The sequence below is a fragment of the Anarhichas minor genome, unplaced genomic scaffold, assembly GCF_050575085.1.
Source record: "Anarhichas minor isolate MPS153535 unplaced genomic scaffold, ASM5057508v1 ptg000016l, whole genome shotgun sequence".
Classification (NCBI taxonomy): Eukaryota; Metazoa; Chordata; class Actinopteri; order Perciformes; family Anarhichadidae; genus Anarhichas; species Anarhichas minor.
This window is the reverse complement of record NW_027466462.1, coordinates 2012259-2032653: the sequence shown is the minus strand read 5'-3', so window position 1 is coordinate 2032653 and position 20395 is coordinate 2012259. Positions and strand designations below refer to the sequence as shown.

Below are 20395 nucleotides of genomic sequence, written 5' to 3'. Positions count from 1 at the left end.
TTGTGTGTAATGAGCAGGATGATGAACACAAAGGAGTATTGTGATGTAGAGACAGACTGTAGATGTGGACCTCCAACACCTTGATGTGATGTGTTGGTGACTCTTCACCTCTGTCTCCTCTCACAGGGAGGAGATGACCTGCTGCATCCTGCTGCTCTTCATCCTGACCTCCTGTGTCTGTGGTGAGTTGACTTTTGTATGTTTAAAGCACTACAGCTCTGAAGCATCACTAAACACTCCACAGGAACATCTAGAGATGCAGTTTAAAGGCTCTCATGTTAAAGCTGTTTGTCTGCTCCTCACTCTCCCTCTCTGTCTCCTCAACAGCATCATTAGTAGTGAATGTGACACAGAGCTCCTATCAGGCAGAGGAGAACCACAACATCACTCTGGAATGGACCTTCACCACCAGAACAGACGGTTCCCTCAAGTCCCTTAATATCTTCTGTGAGATGTTCACTGATGTCAGATCCTTCATCCTGTTTCATCTTCATGAAGGTGTTGAGGTCTCAGAGTCTCAGGATAAATGGTTTGCAGGACGAGTCCAGTTTGACAAAGACGTCCTCAGAGAAGGACGACTCAGACTCCACATGTCCAGACTCAGGACTGATGACTCAGGTGTTTACCTGTGTGATGTGTTCACAGGTCATGATGAGAGATCAAAGAAATGTCACCTCAAAGTCACAGGTGAGTTGATTCAGTAGAAGTTTCCTGGACTAAATAGAACCTGATTATTGTCGTTACACTTCCTTCTTACAGGATCTGTGAAATATGTTCCAGTTTAATCTGTTGAGGACGTTTAGTTGATGTTGTAGTGAGATGTTGTTTCTTCTCATGAATGACTCAGACTTGTTTGGTCTCTTTACAGCAGAGAGGGATCGGCCCAAACCTGAGACACCAAACACAACAAGTGGAGGAAGAGATGCTTCAACGACAGGAAGTCCATCACAAGCAGAGAGTCCAGGATGGATCGTCCTCTACTGTGTACTGGGACTGATAGTAGTAACTCTGCTGGGTGTTTGTTACTATCTGCGTAGAAAACATTCAATGAATCACTCTCCGCCTGGAGAACTAGATCCAATGAATCACTCTCCACCTAGAGAACTAGATCCAATGAATCACTCTCCGCCTGGAGAACTAGATCCAATGAATCACTCTCCACCTAGAGAACTAGATCCAATGAATCACTCTCCACCAATAGAACTAGATCCATTGATTTCCTCCATATAGACGAAGATGATTCTAGTCTCTCAGAGGTCAGAGGTCGGGGGTCCAAAGCAGCGTCTGAAGGTCTCGTTGTGATGATCTGATGTCTGAATGAGCTGCTCAGTCACAGCTGGTCGTAGCGGAGTGAGAGGAGTTATCTATGGTCTTCATCTCCTCCTTCATCCTCCTCTTCATCACTGTCTGATGGTCTTCATCTCGTCCTTCATCCTCCTCTTCATCACTGTCTGATGGTTTTCATCTCCTCCTTCATCCTCCTCTTCATCACTGTCTGATGGTCTTCATCTCCTCCTTCATCCTCCTCTTCATCACTGTCTCATGGTCTTCATCTCCTCCTTCATCCTCCTCTTCATCACTGTCTGATGGTCTTCATCTCCTCCTTCATCCTCCTCTTCATCACTGTGTGATGGTTTTCATCTCCTCCTTCATCCTCCTCTTCATCACTGTGTGATGGTTTTCATCTCCTCCTTCATCCTCCTCTTCATCACTGTCTCATGGTCTTCATCTCCTCCTTCATCCTCCTCTTCATCACTGTCTCATGGTCTTCATCTCCTCCTTCATCCTCCTCTTCATCACTGTGTGATGGTCTTCATCTCCTCCTTCATCCTCCTCTTCATCACTGTGTGATGGTTTTCATCTCCTCCTTCATCATCCTCTTCATCACTGTAATGGTCTTCATCTCCTCCTTCATCCTCCTCTTCATCACTGTCTGATGGTCTTCATCTCCTCCTTCATCCTCCTCTTCATCACTGTGTGATGGTCTTCATCTCCTCCTTCATCCTCCTCTTCATCACTGTGATGGTAAATAATGATCAATTATCTGATGAGACAATGCAAAGTGTTTTCATAAAGGAAACACAGAATGTTATAAAGAAACAGAGAAAGACGATTAAAGAGTTCAACAGTAAACAGACCTGAACCATCTGAGAGGTCTGGACGCTTTATGAATGAGCAGCAGATTATAAACGTATCAGTGCTTCATAACAATAGTATGTTAAAGCCTCTGACACAAAGTGTGAAGAAGATGATGATGATGATGATGATGATGATGATGATGATGATGATGATGATGATGATAGTTCACAGAAACTGACTCTTCAACATGTTTATCTTGTTTTAGTCCACCACAGATAATCTGTTCTGTGTTCACTTTATTGAAATAAGACGAGATAGAACTTTATTAATCCTGATATGAAATACTCAAACATAAGTTTGATCAAAGATTACATCAGAAAAATGACAAAAAAAACAATATAATACAAAAATATGAACAATAGAATAACAATTATTAAGAGTAAAATAAATAATAGTGACATCATTGATAAATATAATATACTTACATGAAGAGTAAAGTAAATAGATGAAGAGAATAAAGTTCATCAGAAGTAATACTGACATCAGTGTCTAATAGAAGCTCAGATATTGATCAGTATATCGAGGAGTGATGTTATGAAGGATGTAGAAAAGTAGTAAAAGTTATGTTGCACATATAATGAAAATAATATTGCACATGATATTAACTTGTAATATTGCACAACTTTGGAAGAACTAATAATGCTGAGAACCATGTTTACCTTGTATACCTTGTATAATTATTTTATTAACCTTATGCACTTAAATCTTCATGTGATGAATGTGTTCATGTTATTGAGGAATCAACAGATGGAAGATTTCTACGTTTTCTCACTAAATCAAATGTATTTAAATTGACTTTGCTGACTGTGATAACTTGAACATGTTAACTAATTGTATTGATCTTCTGAGTGATTTGTTGAATTATTACAACAAAATGCTGTTTTCAGTTATGATTTACTTTTTCTTTTGATGAATAATGACCAACAATCACTGAGTGATTACACTTAACTAACTATAGCAGATGCAAAAATACACTTTAAGTATATTTTCTGTAATTGATGTAATACCAGTTTGCTGTGATGAAATGAATAACCTTTTTGGTAATGTAATGTACGAAATGTACATGTGATTATATGTGTATATGTGTATAAATATACTGTATTTATGCCCTTTTATTGTTGTTGAAGGTGTTATTTACTGTTATTGATCGTCATTCTCACTGTATTGAGTTAACACTGTATTAATGATGAAGACCACTAGAGGGAGCCTTTGTGTCTGCAGGTTACAGCTGGGATCATTTAGAGTAGACGCTCCTCCAACCCTCAAACACTTCACCTCTAAAGAGGAGGAGCACTAGTGGATATAAAATGAATGAGATAAGAAGAAGAAGAAGATGAACGTGGTACATTTCCTCTTTATTTATTCATGCAGCACCATTTATACAAACATCACAGCCCAAATGCTCCACATGAAAAGAACAAAGAACAGAGACTATGAGGGACAGATTATCATCTTCAAAATAATTCCTCGAGACAACAGGAACTAGTTTGTAGAATCTAAAAGCGGAAGTAAACGTGCTTTCAGAATAAATATATTTTATTTGTTATAACGATTCTTCGTGGATATTAGTTTGAATGATCAACTTAGTTGCTGCGTTTCCTCTCTGAGAAAGAGGAAGTAGAGTTTTTATAAAGAGCGCAACAAGGAAAAGCAGCTTGAACCTTTGTTGATTTGTGCAGATTCATCCTTATAAATGATTATATTATTGTTTATATGTATTAACACTGAACACTAACGTGTTTATGGATCCTGAAACGGTGGCTCGGGTCAACCCTTCTACATTTAGACTGAAGTGAAGTCAGTAACCTGACAATAGAATCTATAAACTACATTATTGTTGAAAAAGAAAACTCTTCATCAATCCTATAATTTAACTTTTAACCCCTAAACTTCTTATTTTTTGCCTTAACAAATCTTCATCACTTCCTGTTTTAACCTACCATCAATACGAACTATATATGAGCAAAATGCTGAATCTGTTCAACATGATTCATATGATAATAACACCAACATTAACACATTCATTCAATTATTCATTACCTCGTACTGTGTAAAGATCTGCATAAAGACGACAACGTTTATGAATTCTTCTCAGCGAGGTGTCGATGTGCAGATCTCTAGTGTTGCAGGATTACCGTCTGTGTTCTTTGAATACTTGTCCCTGCTTCTTTGGAATGGGCGGAGTGTAGCAGCATGACCTTAGTTAACGCCCCCCCCCCCCCCCCCCCCCCGTTAAATTCTTTGAAAGTTGGACTACCAAAGAATTTCACGGGGGGGGGGGAGGGGCGTTAACGTTAGGTTAACGGTAAATTCCGCTCACACTAGAGATCTGCACATCGACACCTCGCTGGCTGTTTGTCGCTGAGAAGAATTCAGAAGCATCAACTTTGTCGTCTTTATAGAAGATCTTTACACAGTACAAGGTAATGAATCAATGACTTCATGTGTTCATGTTGGTGTTGTTATCATATGAATCACGTTGAACAGAGTGAGGGTTGGTGCTGTTAGTTAGTCGCAGACTAAGATGTTAATGAATGATAATGAGACAATTAGATTTCAGGCGCATCTCAAGAAAAGCTCAATAAATAAATTATGTTAGTTATGGGAATCCAAGAAATAAAAAAACTCAGAAGTGTATATATATATGTATATTAGTGTGTGTTTGTGTGTGTGTGTGTGTGTGTGTGTGTGTGTGTGTGTGTGTGTGTGTGTGTGTGTGTGTGCTATACAGGTGTACAGTTATTACAGAACGAATGAGTTGAATGTAACTAGTTTAGCGTTATGCATGCGTAATGAGAAGTTATAAATAGACAGAGAGAGACAGACACGCCCACTCTGCCTCTGTTTGACTACTTGCTGATAAAGGCAATGGGTGGGCGGGACTTTCAGCATCTTGTAGTGTTTTAGAGACACGTGTTGACTGTTTCCTGTCGTGTTGAACATCTGGCGCTGTCTTGAAACATATTACTGCAGCTTATACTTATTTTATTTGACTATGAATGAAACGTCTTCAGGGAAACCAGCTTTAGCTGTGGTTGTAGTTCACATTGACGCTGCATTGGCATCAAGGCTTTGTGTCATCAGTTGTGTGTAATGAGCAGGATGATGAACACAAAGGAGTATTGTGATGTAGAGACAGACTGTAGATGTGGACCTCCAACACCTTGATGTGATGTGTTGGTGACTCTTCACCTCTGTCTCCTCTCACAGGGAGGAGATGACCTGCTGCATCCTGCTGCTCTTCATCCTGACCTCCTGTGTCTGTGGTGAGTTGACTTTTGTATGTTTAAAGCACTACAGCTCTGAAGCATCACTAAACACTCCACAGGAACATCTAGAGATGCAGTTTAAAGGCTCTCATGTTAAAGCTGTTTGTCTGCTCCTCACTCTCCCTCTCTGTCTCCTCAACAGCATCATTAGTAGTGAATGTGACACAGAGCTATCAGGCAGAGGAGAACCACAACATCACTCTGGAATGGACCTTCACCACCAGAACAGGCGGTTCCCTCAAGTCCCTTAATATCTACTGTGAGATGTTAACTGATGTAAATTCCTTCGTCCTGTTTCATCTTCATGAAGGTGTTGAGGTTCCAGAGTCTCGGCATGAACGGTTTGCAGGACGAGTCCAGTTTGACAAAGACGTCCTCAGAGAAGGACGACTCAGACTCCACATGTCCAGACTCAGGACTGATGACTCAGGTCTTTACCAGTGTGGTGTGACCACAGGTTTTGGTTGGAGATCAAAGAGATGTCACCTCAACGTCACAGGTGAGTTGATTCAGTAGAAGTTTCCTGGACTAAAAAGAACCTGATTATTGTCGTTACACTTCCTTCTTACAGGATCTGTGAAATATGTTCCAGTTTAATCTGTTGAGGATGTTTAGTTTATGTTGTAGTGAGATGTTGTTTCTTCTCATCAATGACTCAGACTTGTTTGGTCTCTTTACAGCAGAGAGGGATCGGCCCAAACCTGAGACACCAAACTCATCAAGTGGAGGAAGAGATCCTTCAACGACAGGAAGTCCATCACAAGCAGAGAGTCATGGATGGATCGTCCTCTACTGTGTACTGGGACTGATAGTAGCAGTAGGAACTCTGCTGGGTGTTTGTTACTATCTGCGTAGAAAACATTCAACGAGTTCCTCTGCCTATAAAACAAGGTCCAATGATTCACTCTCCACCAATAGAACTAGATCCATTGATTTCCTCCATATAGACGAAGATGATTCTAGTCTCTCAGAGGTCAGAGGTCGGGGGTCCAAAGCAGCGTCTGAAGGTCTCGTTGTGATGATCTGATGTCTGAATGAGCTGCTCAGTCACAGCTGGTCGTAGCGGAGTGAGAGGAGTTATCTATGGTCTTCATCTCCTCCTTCATCCTCCTCTTCATCACTGTGTGATGGTTTTCATCTCCTCCTTCATCCTCCTCTTCATCACTGTGTGATGCTCTTCATCTCCTCCTTCATCCTCCTCTTCATCACTGTCTGTCCAGCAGTGTGACCTCAGAGCCTGATAGACGACAGAGGAATCAGAGCTCTGCTTCATTACTCTGATGGGACTCTTCATCAGTTCATTACTCTGATGGGACTCTTCATCAGTTCATTACTCTGATGGGACTCTTCATCAGTTCATTACTCTGATGGGACTCTTCATCAGTTCATTACTCTGATGGGACTCTTCATCAGTTCATTACTGTCGTCTACATCTTAGATCTGAAACCATCAGTCTGTTCTTTGTATTGAAACACTGCTGAGGAGCATGAATTCATCTTTGATGTTTGTCTGTTACAGTCAGCTGTTATTTACGGTCATTGTTTCATTGTGTATATGTTTTAAAGTCAAGCTCATATGTATTAATGCTATTAAATGAACCTTTATATTGTTCTACCAGCAGACTGTTTGCTTGTAAACCCGCAGCAGCTCTCACGTCTCTGAACACCATCACAGCACATTTACTCGTGATGTGAAACTGTCTGAATGTGCAACAAAACCAGGAACATTTATCCAAAAATATGAATGTTTTAATAGTTTCCCTCTGAGGTAGAAGTGCACCGTGCTGCAAGTCCTTTGAGTTGAGCTGCATGTTCTGTGTTTGTATGATAAATATGGAGGTTATGGGTTTTAATTAATGTGTGAGACTATATGAGGAGATTTGTTTCCTTCTGCTTTCCATAAATGTAAAGTTGATGTTGATATTATTTTTATAATGAGAATTAGTTTATTGACTGTTTGCTATATTTACTGTTCACTGCATTGTTCAAAATAAATACAAATAAAGTGAAACAAAATGATTCTTTATCCGTTCATATCCTCATGAATCCCACTAATATACATTATGACTTTATGAACATAATGAAAGATCAGCATATTGTTTGTGCTGTAAGTCGTTTGAGTCTTTTGAAAGTTATGTTGGACTCAGTGAGTTAAAATAATGACGATGGATGAAAGACGGTGAGTAACAGACAGGATTAAACACAGTGAGGTTAAACTACAGCTTCATATTTAAACACATTAATGACACCGTGTGGTGAGTTCATGTGAGACGATGAACGTTTGATCTGAACCAACTGAACTGAAGCAGCACGAGGAAGATGTGAACAGTTGATCAGTCGTGTTAACATGCAACAAATCTCAAGTTCAGAAGAGAACTGATTATTGTTTCATAAGAGCAGTTACATGTTGTTTTATATCAAAACTACACTCTGATGATACTTCAGCTTCACTTTCACTTTCAAGTGGAGCAACACGATGCAGCTCCTCGTGCAGCAGACGTCTGGTTCCTCCTACTTCCTCATGTGAAACATTAACGGTGAACACATAAATAGAATGATGTTGAGCCGCCCTCAGTTCTTTATAAATCTACCGCTGGTTAATAAATGACGTCATTCATTTACTGCAGTCTTCTTTTATTTATTTAAATGTCTGTAAACAGTTGTGAGCAACAATCAGTGACTATGAGGTGACTTGTAAATGTCTCTTGTGTTCCTCAGGTGGAGGTGAAGTATTGAACTGAGAGCATTTCAACGTTTGAAAGAGGTTTAAAACACGGTGATGTTTAAAAGATGGTTCAAAGTGGTTCAGAAGTCAAAGACCAGATTTCACAGGATTTGCAATATTGTCTTTCAACTGTAAGCCTCTAAAGTTATGATATATTATTATTAGTACCATGTAGAGGACGAACACATGTTAGTCCTGCAAATCCCGCAGCATTAAGGTATGAACGGAAATAACAAATAAGCATAATCTGCTCTGTGTTCACTTTATTGAAATAAGACGAGATAGAACTTTATTAATCCTGATGTGAAATACTCAAACATAAGTTTGATCAAAGATTACATCAGAAAAATGAAAAAAAACAATATAATACAAAAATATGAACAATAGAATAACAATTATTCAGAGTAAAATAAATAATAGTGACATCATTGATAAATATAATATACTTGCATGAAGAGTAAAGTAAATAGATAAAGAGAATAAAGTTCATCAGAAGTAATACTGACATCAGTGTCTAATAGAAGCTCAGATATTGATCAGTATATCGAGGAGTGATGTTATGAAGGATGTAGAAAAGTAGTAAAAGTTATGTTGCACATGTTTATCATGTATATTTATTCTGTACATTAACCTTTTGCACTTAAAGCTTTATGTGATGAATGTGTTCATATTATTGAGGAATCAACAGATGGAAGATTTCTATGTATTTTTATATATACACACACACACACACACACACACACACACACACCCTTTTATTGTTGTTGAACGTGTTATTTACTGTTATTGATCATCATTCTCTCACTGTATTGAGTTAACACTGTATTAATGATGAAGACCACTAGAGGGAGCCTTTGTGTCTGCATGTTACAGCTGCAAAGTCATGATGACCGGCCGTGGCTGGTCTCATTGTCCTGGAGCCGACTAACAATAACAGAGTCATCTGCATACTTTAAGATGCTCCTATTTTCATACCTGCTCTGACACATATTTGTGTAGAGGATGAATAATAGGGGCGAAAGCACACATCCTTGTGGGAGCCAGTGGAGGAGCAAACTTCCATTGACCCTCACTCTTTGTGTCCTGTTGGTTAAAAAGTCAAGAATCCAGCCCACAAGATTGTGACTTAAGTCAAATTGTTCTAGAAGCCTACTGGTTCAAATATGGGGTTGAACTGTGTTCAAAGCAGAGGAGAAATCAACAAATAGAAGTGTAACATGAGATCCCTCCAAGTGTTTAAAAAGTAAATGAAACAAAGTGATGTGTCTTCTGCTCCTCTGTGTGGCCTGTAAGCAAACTGCATGGGATCAGGTGCTGGCTCAGTTTTCCTTAAAACTTCTGACCTTACCAGTTTTTCAAAAGTTTTCATTAAAATTGATGTGAGAGCAACCGGTCTAAAATCATTTACACTTTTGGGGCAACTGGGTTTGGGAACAGGGACTACCACAGCCTCCTTCCTGACCTTAGATGCATTCTGTGCCTGTAAAGACTCATTAACATGTATATAGTGGAATACAGCACTCAGTTCTTCTGCACAAGGTTTAAGTAAACGACCACAGATGTTGTCAGGTCCAAGAGGCCTCTTCCACATCCTTGTGGTCGATGTCAAAGTGCTGATTGTCTTCCAGTTTGTAATTCAGTTCCTGAATTTCATTACTAAAATCAAAGGTATCAAAACGAATATCAAAGCGATTGAGTGCATTAGCAAACTCAGCGTCTGAATTGAAGCCATCCAAAGTGACCTGACTGCTGTTCTTGGGATTCCCGAGACCTGCGATAGTTTTCATTCTAGACCAGGCTGAGCCAAGGTTGTTTGCAGCCATCTTCTTCTCTAGTTCAGTTTTATGATTCTGTTTTGCTTGTAAAATGTCTATTTTCAGCTCTTAGCTATATGCAGATCAGAGGCTACTCCCTGTTTAAAAACGAGTTTATTTTTCTGTCTGCTGGGTTTAACAGATTTGGTCCCTCATGGTTTGTTGTTAGGGTGATGTTTAACTCGCTTACAAGGAACGATCAAGTCCCTGCAGAAGGTGCATATGAGCATGTTACATCAACAGGTTCATCCACGTCATCACCACAAGATGGTGAAACATGTCCCCGTCAGTGCAGTCATAACATTCCTGCAGGCAGAGCATCGATTCTTTTAGATTTGTTTTCTTCTTTTTTTAACATATATATTTATAATTATGTATAACTTGTATCAAGGTTGCTGAATAAGCAAGCCCCAGTAATGATTATGACTCTTTTGTTTTTTACTTTAATAGGAATAAATAGCATGAACACAAAACAAATCCTCCTTTCTGCACAGTCATCAAAACATACACTTAGCTCAAAAAGACTAAATGTCAAGACAATACACAAATATTAAACCATTAAATCAAAATGTTAATCTCGTGCTGTTAAAACAGACAGTCACCCTCCCGACTCTCTCAGTGATCTGTGAGAAACTATTACCTCTAACAGAGGAAACCACTTCCTCTAAGTTTCAGTGACAGACAGGAAACACCTCAAGGCACACGAATGCAGCATCCTCGCACTCAATGTGTTTATCACAGAGTTGCGGTTGCAGTGGGTTCTCCCCACTGAGTCATAATAAATATGCGGACTTGTCTGTATAACAGTCAGCGCCCTCGAGTTCAGTCTTCTGTGGGTCTGCTGATCAGTGAAAGGAGAGTTAAGTTACATTAAATGGACGTGGAGGAGTTCAGTTACAGTTTCTCTCTCGCCTCTAATCTCAAGCTTCACTCTCCTCGTCCTCGTGCTGCTTTTCATCTTCACACGTGTTGAAGGTAAGATCATTCAATATTGTACTCGCGCCATATTGTTACCACAGCAACTCCTGCAAATATTAGTTTTGTAAATATAATTGAATATATGGATGGATTTTACACATTATGCAGTTAATTCCTTTTTTCTGTGCAAAAGTGCGTCGCTGACTTTCAATAATTGTGGATATTTTTTCCCAGAATGTAAATCATTTAAAATCTTGATGGGGTCAACCCTTCTACATTTAGACTGTAGTGAAGTCAATAACCTGACAATAGACTCTCTGTGTGCTCAGTTATTAGGCAAGTTGTATTTTTGAGGATTCATTTTATTATTGAACAACTACAGAGCTCTCTGTCAATCCAAGATGTTCATAAACCTCAAACCTGAATATTTAAGAAAGTAAGAGTGAGGTTTTGGCTTTCTGAGGAGAATATGTGCACAATTAATGTGCAACTATTAGTCTGCAGAAATATTATGCAACTAAATTAAAAACGAAAAAGAAATTTCCCATCTCACTTGTTTATTTTCAGTTGTTAAAGTGAGAATAATAAACAAAGAACTCAAAACTTACAAATAAACATTTCTGACATTTCAAAATAAATCAGTGACCAATATAGCCCCCCCCCCCCCCCCCCCCCCCCCTTCTGTTCAGTAACAGTAATAAGATTCATTCATGGATTCTGTCACTTTCTTGAACTGTTGACGATCAACTTGTTGTGCAGCAGCAACCACAGCGTCCCAGAACCTGTTCTGAGAGGTGGACTGCTTCCTTCACCGTAAATCTCCCGTTCAAGAAGTGCCCACAAGTTCTCCACAGGGTTTAGGTGAGGAAGGGGGCCATGTCGTTCTTTCATCTTTAAGGCCTTTACTGGCCACGCAGTGGAGTACTTCCATGCATGAGATGGAGCATTGTCTGCATAAAAACCATGGTCTTCTTGAAAGATGCAGACTATTTCTTGTGCCACTGCTTGAAGAAAGTGTCTTCTAAAAACTGGCTGTAGATTTGGGAGTTGATTTTGAGTTCATCTTCAACCTGAAAAGGTCCAACGAGCTCATCTTTAATAATACCAGCTGGACCTTTTTAAAGAGATGTGATGCATTGAAGACACATCAGAATAAAACCTGATCCATTATAAACAGCTGTATTATTTAAATTACACTTTTCAACAACAACATGAGGTTGTGTGTGTTCTCTGTGTGGTATTTGTTATAAATGTTGGTGCATAGATGTTCATAGTGTGATTGATGACAATAAGAAGCTTGATGTGTTGGAGGAAACATGAGAGAAATGTTTGAGGAAGGGAAAAACCCTATGTGAGCATTCATGCAGTATGAGATTGGGGAAGTTGCAGCAGTGCCAGAGCAGGTGGTGACTCATTACTTCCCGTTAAGTTGTCAGATGTGAAACTGACTCTGGATGGTAAACACGTCGTGTAGGGGAGACAAAAAGTGAGACGAGTGATGAAACGACAACAACCAGTTTGAGCGCCTGAGTACTTGTTCACATATCATATGACAGAATCGCCCACTCTGCCTCTATTTGACTACTTGCTGCTAAAGGCAACGGGCGGGACTTTCAGCATCTTGTAGTGTTTTAGAGACACGTGTTGACTGTTTCCTGCAGTGTTGAACATCTGGCGCTGTCTTGAAACATATTACTGCAGCTTATACTTATTTCATTTGACTATGAATGAAACGTCTTCAGGGAAACCAGCTTTAGCTGTGGTTGTAGTTCACATTGACGCTGCATTGGCATCAAGGCTTTGTGTCATCAGTTGTGTGTAATGAGCAGGATGATGAACACAAAGGAGTATTGTGATGTAGAGACAGACTGTAGATGTGGACCTCCAACACCTTGATGTGATGTGTTGGTGACTCTTCACCTCTGTCTCCTCTCACAGGGAGGAGATGACCTGCTGCATCCTGCTGCTCTTCATCCTGACCTCCTGTGTCTGTGGTGAGTTGACTTTTGTATGTTTAAAGCACTACAGCTCTGAAGCATCACTAAACACTCCACAGGAACATCTAGAGATGCAGTTTAAAGGCTCTCATGTTAAAGCTGTTTGTCTGCTCCTCACTCTCCCTCTCTGTCTCCTCAACAGCATCATTAGTAGTGAATGTGACACAGAGCTCCTATCAGGCAGAGGAGAACCACAACATCACTCTGGAATGGACCTTCACCACCAGAACAGACGGTTCCCTCAAGTCCCTTAATATCTACTGTGAGATGTTAACTGATGTAAATTCCTTCGTCCTGTTTCATCTTCATGAAGGTGTTGAGGTTCCAGAGTCTCGGCATGAACGGTTTGCAGGACGAGTCCAGTGTGACAAAGACGTCCTCAGAGAAGGACGACTCAGACTCCACATGTCCAGACTCAGGACTGCTGACTCAGGTCTTTACCTGTGTGATGTGTTCACAGGTTTTGGTTGGAGATCAAAGAGATGTCACCTCAAAGTCACAGGTGAGTTGATTCAGTAGAAGTTTCCTGGACTAATAAGAACCTGATTATTGTCGTTACACTTCCTTCTTACAGGATCTGTGAAATATGTTCCAGTTTAATCTGTTGAGGACGTTTAGTTTATGTTGTAGTGAGATGTTGTTTCTTCTCATCAATGACTCAGACTTGTTTGGTCTCTTTACAGCAGAGAGGGATCGGCCCAAACCTGAGACACCAAACACATCAAGTGGAGGAAGAGTACTGGGACTGATAGTAGTAGTAACTCTGCTGGGTGTTTGTTGCTGCGTAGTAAATATTCAACGATTTCCTTTCTGCCTATAGAACTAGATTCAATGATTTCCTCCATATCGAGAGTCGGGGAAGGATCGGCCTCTTCTGTGGACTGGGACTGACAGTCGTACTGGTTTTGTCTTTATTTGATTGCTGCATTGAAAACAAAATTTCTACTCAGCACAACAGAACATACAGCATCCACACCATATATAGGCTGTGATGTTCAGCCTTCAAGTGTTTGCACAAAAAGAGTCTGATGGAGGACTTCAGTCAGTCTGAGACACTGGATCTGTGTATGACTCATATATCTGAGGATTCACAGCAGCATTAAGGTATGAACTATGAATTATGATTTATCAATGTGAGATTCAGCACAATACTAGTAATGTGTCCAACTCCAGGGCTCTTTAACCAACACACTGAACTAACAACACTAATCAAACAATGTTATTTAATAACCAGGGTTCATTAAGGAGCGCATTGAAGTGACAAAATGAGCAATTAGTTGATATCAACAAGGCAATGCAAAGTGTTTTACATAAAGGAGGGCGGGAAAAACTGCCCAACGCATCACCGGTACTTCACTCCATCAAGACCGTCCACCTCAAGCGCTGCCTGCAGAGGACGCACAGCATCATCAGAGACACCTCACACCCCCCATAGACTGTGTGCCAGTGTCTAATAGAAGCTCAGATATTGATCAGTATACCGAGGAGTGATATTATGAAGGATGTAGAAAAGTAGTAAAAGTTATATTGCACATGTGTATATCTTGTATATTTATTTTGTACATGAACCTTTTGCACTTAAAGCTTCATGTGATGTAACGCAAAGAAAGAAGCAGAGATTAAATATACGTGTTAAATAAGGTAAACATGCTACTCAGCATTATTTCAATACATTGAACACAGTGTAGAGTTCAGATCTTTCCAGATGGATGTTATCCCCTGATCACTTCCTGAAGAAGACAAAAGGAAAGATGTTTTTAATCATTATCAGCTGTGTGAAGCATTAACACCGTTCCTATGATTACCTGCTATTAAGTTTGTCATTTTCTGATCAGAGCTGTCACCACAGACTGTATAGAAGAACTGTATGTAAATGTATGTTGGCTGTAACATTGAATTGTAAATGTTGGGAGACTTTAAAATACTATGGACAGTACTGCTTACCGTCTCCAGAGTCACAACCAAAGAGGAGCAGATTTCAGTTTTTATAACAGACTCACAGAAAGCTGCAGGTTTACATCAGCTCAGAGCAGAAGACCTTTCTGTTTACCACCATTTCATCAAATACAATTTGGAAACACACACACGGATACATGTTTTTTATTTCAATGTTTCTGACAAACTGAAGAATGTATTCCTTTGTGTGTTAAGCTACACTATTACACTATACAGCTATTGAGGAATCCACAGATGCTGGAAGATTTCTACATTTTTTTATATACATATACACACACACACACACACACACACACACACACACACACACACACCCTTTTATTGTTGTTGAACGTGTTATTTACTGTTACTGATCGTCATTCTCTCACTGTATTGAGTTAACACTGTATTAATGATGAAGACCACTAGAGGGAGCCTTTGTGTCTGCATGTTACAGCTGCAAAGTCGTCGATGACCGGCCGTGGCTGGTCTCATTGTCCTGGAGCCGACTAACAATAACAGAGTCATCTGCATACTTTAAGATGCTCCTATTTTCATACCTGCTCTGATACATATTTGTGTAGAGGATGAATAATAGGGGCGAAAGCACACATCCTTGTGGGAGCCAGTGGAGGGGGGATGAGCTGTACCGTAGTGCAGTCTCCCGAAACGTTATTGGCCGACAGTCTACTGTGCGAAAGTGAAACATTTGCGCCCCCAGCGGTCAAAGCCTGCGTAAAGCCTGCGTTAATTGAAGAATGTGTAATGTCGCCATCAAGTGGTCAATTTATATCGGTGGAATCAGTAAATGTAGAATGGATATTTGCTCCCTGATGTTGTCAAACTGTGGTATCAGCAGCAGAATCATGTACCACTATTTACTCCAAGCACATGTTAGTTTGTGTATCACAATGACTTCTTTCATGATTATTGTCATACATGCACCACAATACACAAGATCTGGAAACAGAAATCTGCACATTGGTCCACCAGCTGCTAGACGTGTCCCTTCATACGTAAAGATCTTTAAGACTTTCTTTGTGTTTACAGGCGAGAAAAATATGCACACAAGATTCCCACGTGTGGAATATGAAGGAGTCCACAGGAGGAGTCTAGCACACGCCTCACCTCCTTTCAAAGTAGATGTTGCACACACTGTTGTCATCATCTGGATTGATTCCACGTGTGTAAAATTGTCCATTTCAGATTGTAATAAACTATTTATTGTGATGCCTGTTGAAGCTATAATAGAATGACACAGAGTCCGTGCGCATGCGTGTTCCAGCAGTAAACCCAAGAGTTGTATTTTAGGTGAACATACAGACAGAATGTGCTCTGCTCTCATTACGATGTCCTGGGAGCTTCTTGTTGACAGCACACAGTCTATAGTTCCATATTTACGACGTTTTATATGAGACATTGAATGCGTTGAAATCACGTCTTCGTGTAGACCACATATCACCGGCCAGCGTAATATGATTTTGGAGAAATACGTTTAAAGTAACCAAAATCGCGTCTCTTTCAACCTACAACTTAACAAACCATCAATATTTTAAAACAAATTGGTGTTTTGTGACACGTTGATATTGTAACCGTAATTTAGCCGGTTGAAAAGACGGTTAAAATACGTCTAAGACGTTCAGACCCCATATCAACGCTTTTTCAACCAGAAATCAACGTTGACATCCGGGTTAGTTACTGACTTCCAAGTAGCGCAAACACAGTCAAGTGTGGTTGCGCTACTTGACTCAAATGACTGTGGTTATAACCACAGTCACATAACTGCATCGGCTCCTCGTGTGCTGCTTGTCGCGAAGAATTCAGACACAAACTGGAGAACTTTGTCTCTTTATTTCTTTCCACGACTGAAGACGTACGAGGTAATGAATGAATGCATGTGTTCATGTTGGTGTTATTATCATATACATCATGTTGAACAGATTTATATGTGTAGAGTGGTGCTGTCGCTGAGTTGCAGTAATAATAAGATGTTAACAGATGATAATAAGACAATTAGATCTCAAGCGCATCTCCAACAATGCTCATTAAATATAAAAAGTTATGGTAATCCAAGAAATAAAATACTGTAAAGTTAATATACAAATAAATATATATGTGTGTGTGTGTGTGTGTGTGTGCTATACAGGTGTTCAGTTATTACAGAATGAGCTGAATGTAACTAGTGTAGTCTTATGCATGCGTAATGATACGTTATAAAGAGATGTAAACAGATAGTAAAACAGTAAGTAATGTAAAAGTGACATTTCAAAAGTAAAACACGGTGTCAAGTGATTTGAGCTCAACAGTCTAAAGTCTGATCTCATAGTGGATGAAGGTGTTTGGTGTTGGGAGTGAATGCTGCGGTAAAATAAAGTTATGATCACTTCTGTGTATTATTGTACAGATTCATTATGTGAGGATTGATGTATTAGACAAGATATTTAGGGTAATAACGTGGTGGTTCATTCAGTGAAGAACAGTTAAAAAGATGTGATGCATTGAAGACACATCAGAATAAAACCTGATCCATTAAAAACAGCTGTATTATTTAAATTACACTTTTCAACAACAACATGAGGTTGTGTGTGTTCACTGTGTGGTATTTGTTATAAATGTTGGTACATAGATGTTCATAGTTGATTGATTGATGACAATAAGAAGCTTGATGTGTTGGAGGAAACATGAGAGAAATGTTTGAGGACACTAACTGTTAAGTTATCGGGTGTGAAACAAACTCTGGAGGGAAACACGTCATGAAGAGAGAGACACAAAGTGAGCATGAACTAGAAACAGGAAACAGCGACGACAAGATGCATCAAGAAACTAGCATGACTTGACCACAGCAGGCCGTAGCATAAAAGGAACTGTATGAAATCGCAGTTCACTTTTCAGCCTCATCTTCAATGAATAAGGAAGTCACAGAAACAGTTGCTTTCTGTTAGGCTATGTTTGTTGATATATTTATGTGGACACGTGTACCTACATTGTATGCTATCTTATTCTTTTTATGTCTGCCTGTCAAACACTTTGCTGCGTTTTGATATGTATAAATAAGCGTTATTATTATCATTCACACAAGATATGTTTTAAGATTAAACCTTCGTCGCACAACATGAGACTAAAAGCCAACAATCGAGCATTAAATATTACAATTACACAGAAAATGAGGATTTTCTACAAAACGTGGCGTTTCTTGTCAAATCTAATCCGGCCCCTCGCTCTCGTGAGGTTATCGTTGCCCAAGTGTGCATGACGTCAGAGCAAGTTGGACACAAATCTAACCGGCATGCATTGTGCGCCGATCGGCGGTGATCGATTCTGCGCACGTCAGGTTTATCTCAAACGAGCCTATAATCACTATGACAGACCCGCCTACTCTATCTGACTGCTTGCTGCTAAAGTCAGAGCAGGGCGGGTCTTTCCACATCTTGTAGTGTTTAGAGACACTTGTTGACTGTTTCCTGTCGTGTTGAACATCTGGCGCTGTCTTGAAACATATTACTGCAGCTTATACTTATTTCATTTGACTATGAATGAAACGTCTTCAGGGAAACCAGCTTTAGCTGTGGTTGTAGTTCACATTGACGCTGCATTGGCATCAAGGCTTTGTGTCATCAGTTGTGTGTAATGAGCAGGATGATGAACACAAAGGAGTATTGTGATGTAGAGACAGACTGTAGATGTGGACCTCCAACACCTTGATGTGATGTGTTGGTGACTCTTCACCTCTGTCTCCTCTCACAGGGAGGAGATGACCTGCTGCATCCTGCTGCTCTTCATCCTGACCTCCTGTGTCTGTGGTGAGTTGACTTTTGTATGTTTAAAGCACTACAGCTCTGAAGCATCACTAAACACTCCACAGGAACATCTAGAGATGCAGTTTAAAGGCTCTCATGTTAAAGCTGTTTGTCTGCTCCTCACTCTCCCTCTCTGTCTCCTCAACAGCATCATTAGTAGTGAATGTGACACAGAGCTCCTATCAGGCAGAGGAGAACCACAACATCACTCTGGAATGGACCTTCACCACCAGAACAGACGGTTCCCTCAAGTCCCTTAATATCTTCTGTGAGATGTTAACTGATCTCAGACCCTTCGTCCTGTTTCAACTTCATGAAGGTGTCGAGGTTCCAGAGTCTCAGCATGAACGGTTTGCAGGACGAGTCCAGTTTGACAAAGACGTCCTCAGAGAAGGACGACTCAGACTCCACATGTCCAGACTCAGGACTGATGACTCAGGTCTTTACCAGTGTGGTGTGACCACAGGTTTTGGTTGGAGATCAAAGAAATGTCACCTCAACGTCACAGGTGAGTTGATTCAGTAGAAGTTTCCTGGACTAAAAAGAACCTGATTATTGTCGTTACACTTCCTTCTTACAGGATCTGTGAAATATGTTCCAGTTTAATCTGTTGAGGACGTTTAGTTGATGTTGTAGTGAGATGTTGTTTCTTCTCATCAATGACTCAGACTTGTTTGGTCTCTTTACAGCAGAGAGGGATCGGCCCAAACCTGAGACACCAAACTCATCAAGTGGAGGAAGAGATGCTTCAACGACAGGAAGTCCATCACAAGCAGAGAGTCATGGATGGATCGTCCTCTACTGTGTAGTGGGACTGATAGTAGCAGGAACTCTGCTGGGTGTTTGTTACTATCTGCGTAGAAAACATTCAACGAGTTCCTCTGCCTATAAAACAAGGTCCAATGATTCACTCTCCACCAATAGAACTAGATCCATTGATTTCCTCCATATAGACGAAGATGAATCTAGTCTCTCAGAGGTCAGAGGTCGGGGGTCCAAAGCAGCGTCTGAAGGTCTCGTTGTGATGATCTGATGTCTGAATGAGCTGCTCAGTCACAGCTGGTCGTAGCGGAGTGAGAGGAGTTATCTATGGTCTTCATCTCCTCCTTCATCCTCCTCTTCATCACTGTGTGATGGTTTTCATCTCCTCCTTCATCCTCCTCTTCATCACTGTGTGATGCTCTTCATCTCCTCCTTCATCCTCCTCTTCATCACTGTCTGTCCAGCAGTGTGACCTCAGAGCCTGATAGACGACAGAGGAATCAGAGCTCTGGTTCATTACTCTGATGGGACTCTTCATCAGTTCATTACTCTGATGGGACTCTTCATCAGTTCATTACTCTGATGGGACTCTTCATCAGTTCATTACTCTGATGGGACTCTTCATCAGTTCATTACTCTGATGGGACTCTTCATCAGTTCATTACTCTGATGGGACTCTTCATCAGTTCATTACTCTGATGGGACTCTTCATCAGTTCATTACTGTCGTCTACATCTTAGATCTGAAACCATCAGTCTGTTCTTTGTATTGAAACACTGCTGAGGAGCATGAATTCATCTTCTATGTTTGTCTGTTACAGTCAGCTGTTATTTACGGTCATTGTTTCATTGTGTATATGTTTTAAAGTCAAGCTCATATGTATTAATGCTATTAAATGAACCTTTATATTGTTCTACCAGCAGACTGTTTGCTTGTAAACCCGCAGCAGCTCTCACGTCTCTGAACACCATCACAGCACATTTACTCGTGATGTGAAACTGTCTGAATGTGCAACAAAACCAGGAACATTTATCCAAAAA

At 40.2% G+C, this 20395-nt stretch overlaps 2 long non-coding RNA genes across 2 annotated transcripts; both read left to right on the top strand.

Annotated features, from left to right (window-relative positions):
• Positions 1-409: 409 nt before the first annotated feature.
• Positions 410-3252, top strand: LOC142950773 (uncharacterized). Its single transcript, XR_012954502.1, has 2 exons — positions 410-687; positions 869-3252. It is a non-coding gene; the product is annotated as an uncharacterized LOC142950773 (long non-coding RNA).
• Positions 3253-13057: 9805 nt separating this feature from the next.
• Positions 13058-14943, top strand: LOC142950658 (uncharacterized). The gene is made up of 2 exons (XR_012954477.1): positions 13058-13363; positions 13545-14943. It is a non-coding gene; the product is annotated as an uncharacterized LOC142950658 (long non-coding RNA).
• The last annotated feature ends 5452 nt before the right edge of the window (positions 14944-20395 follow it).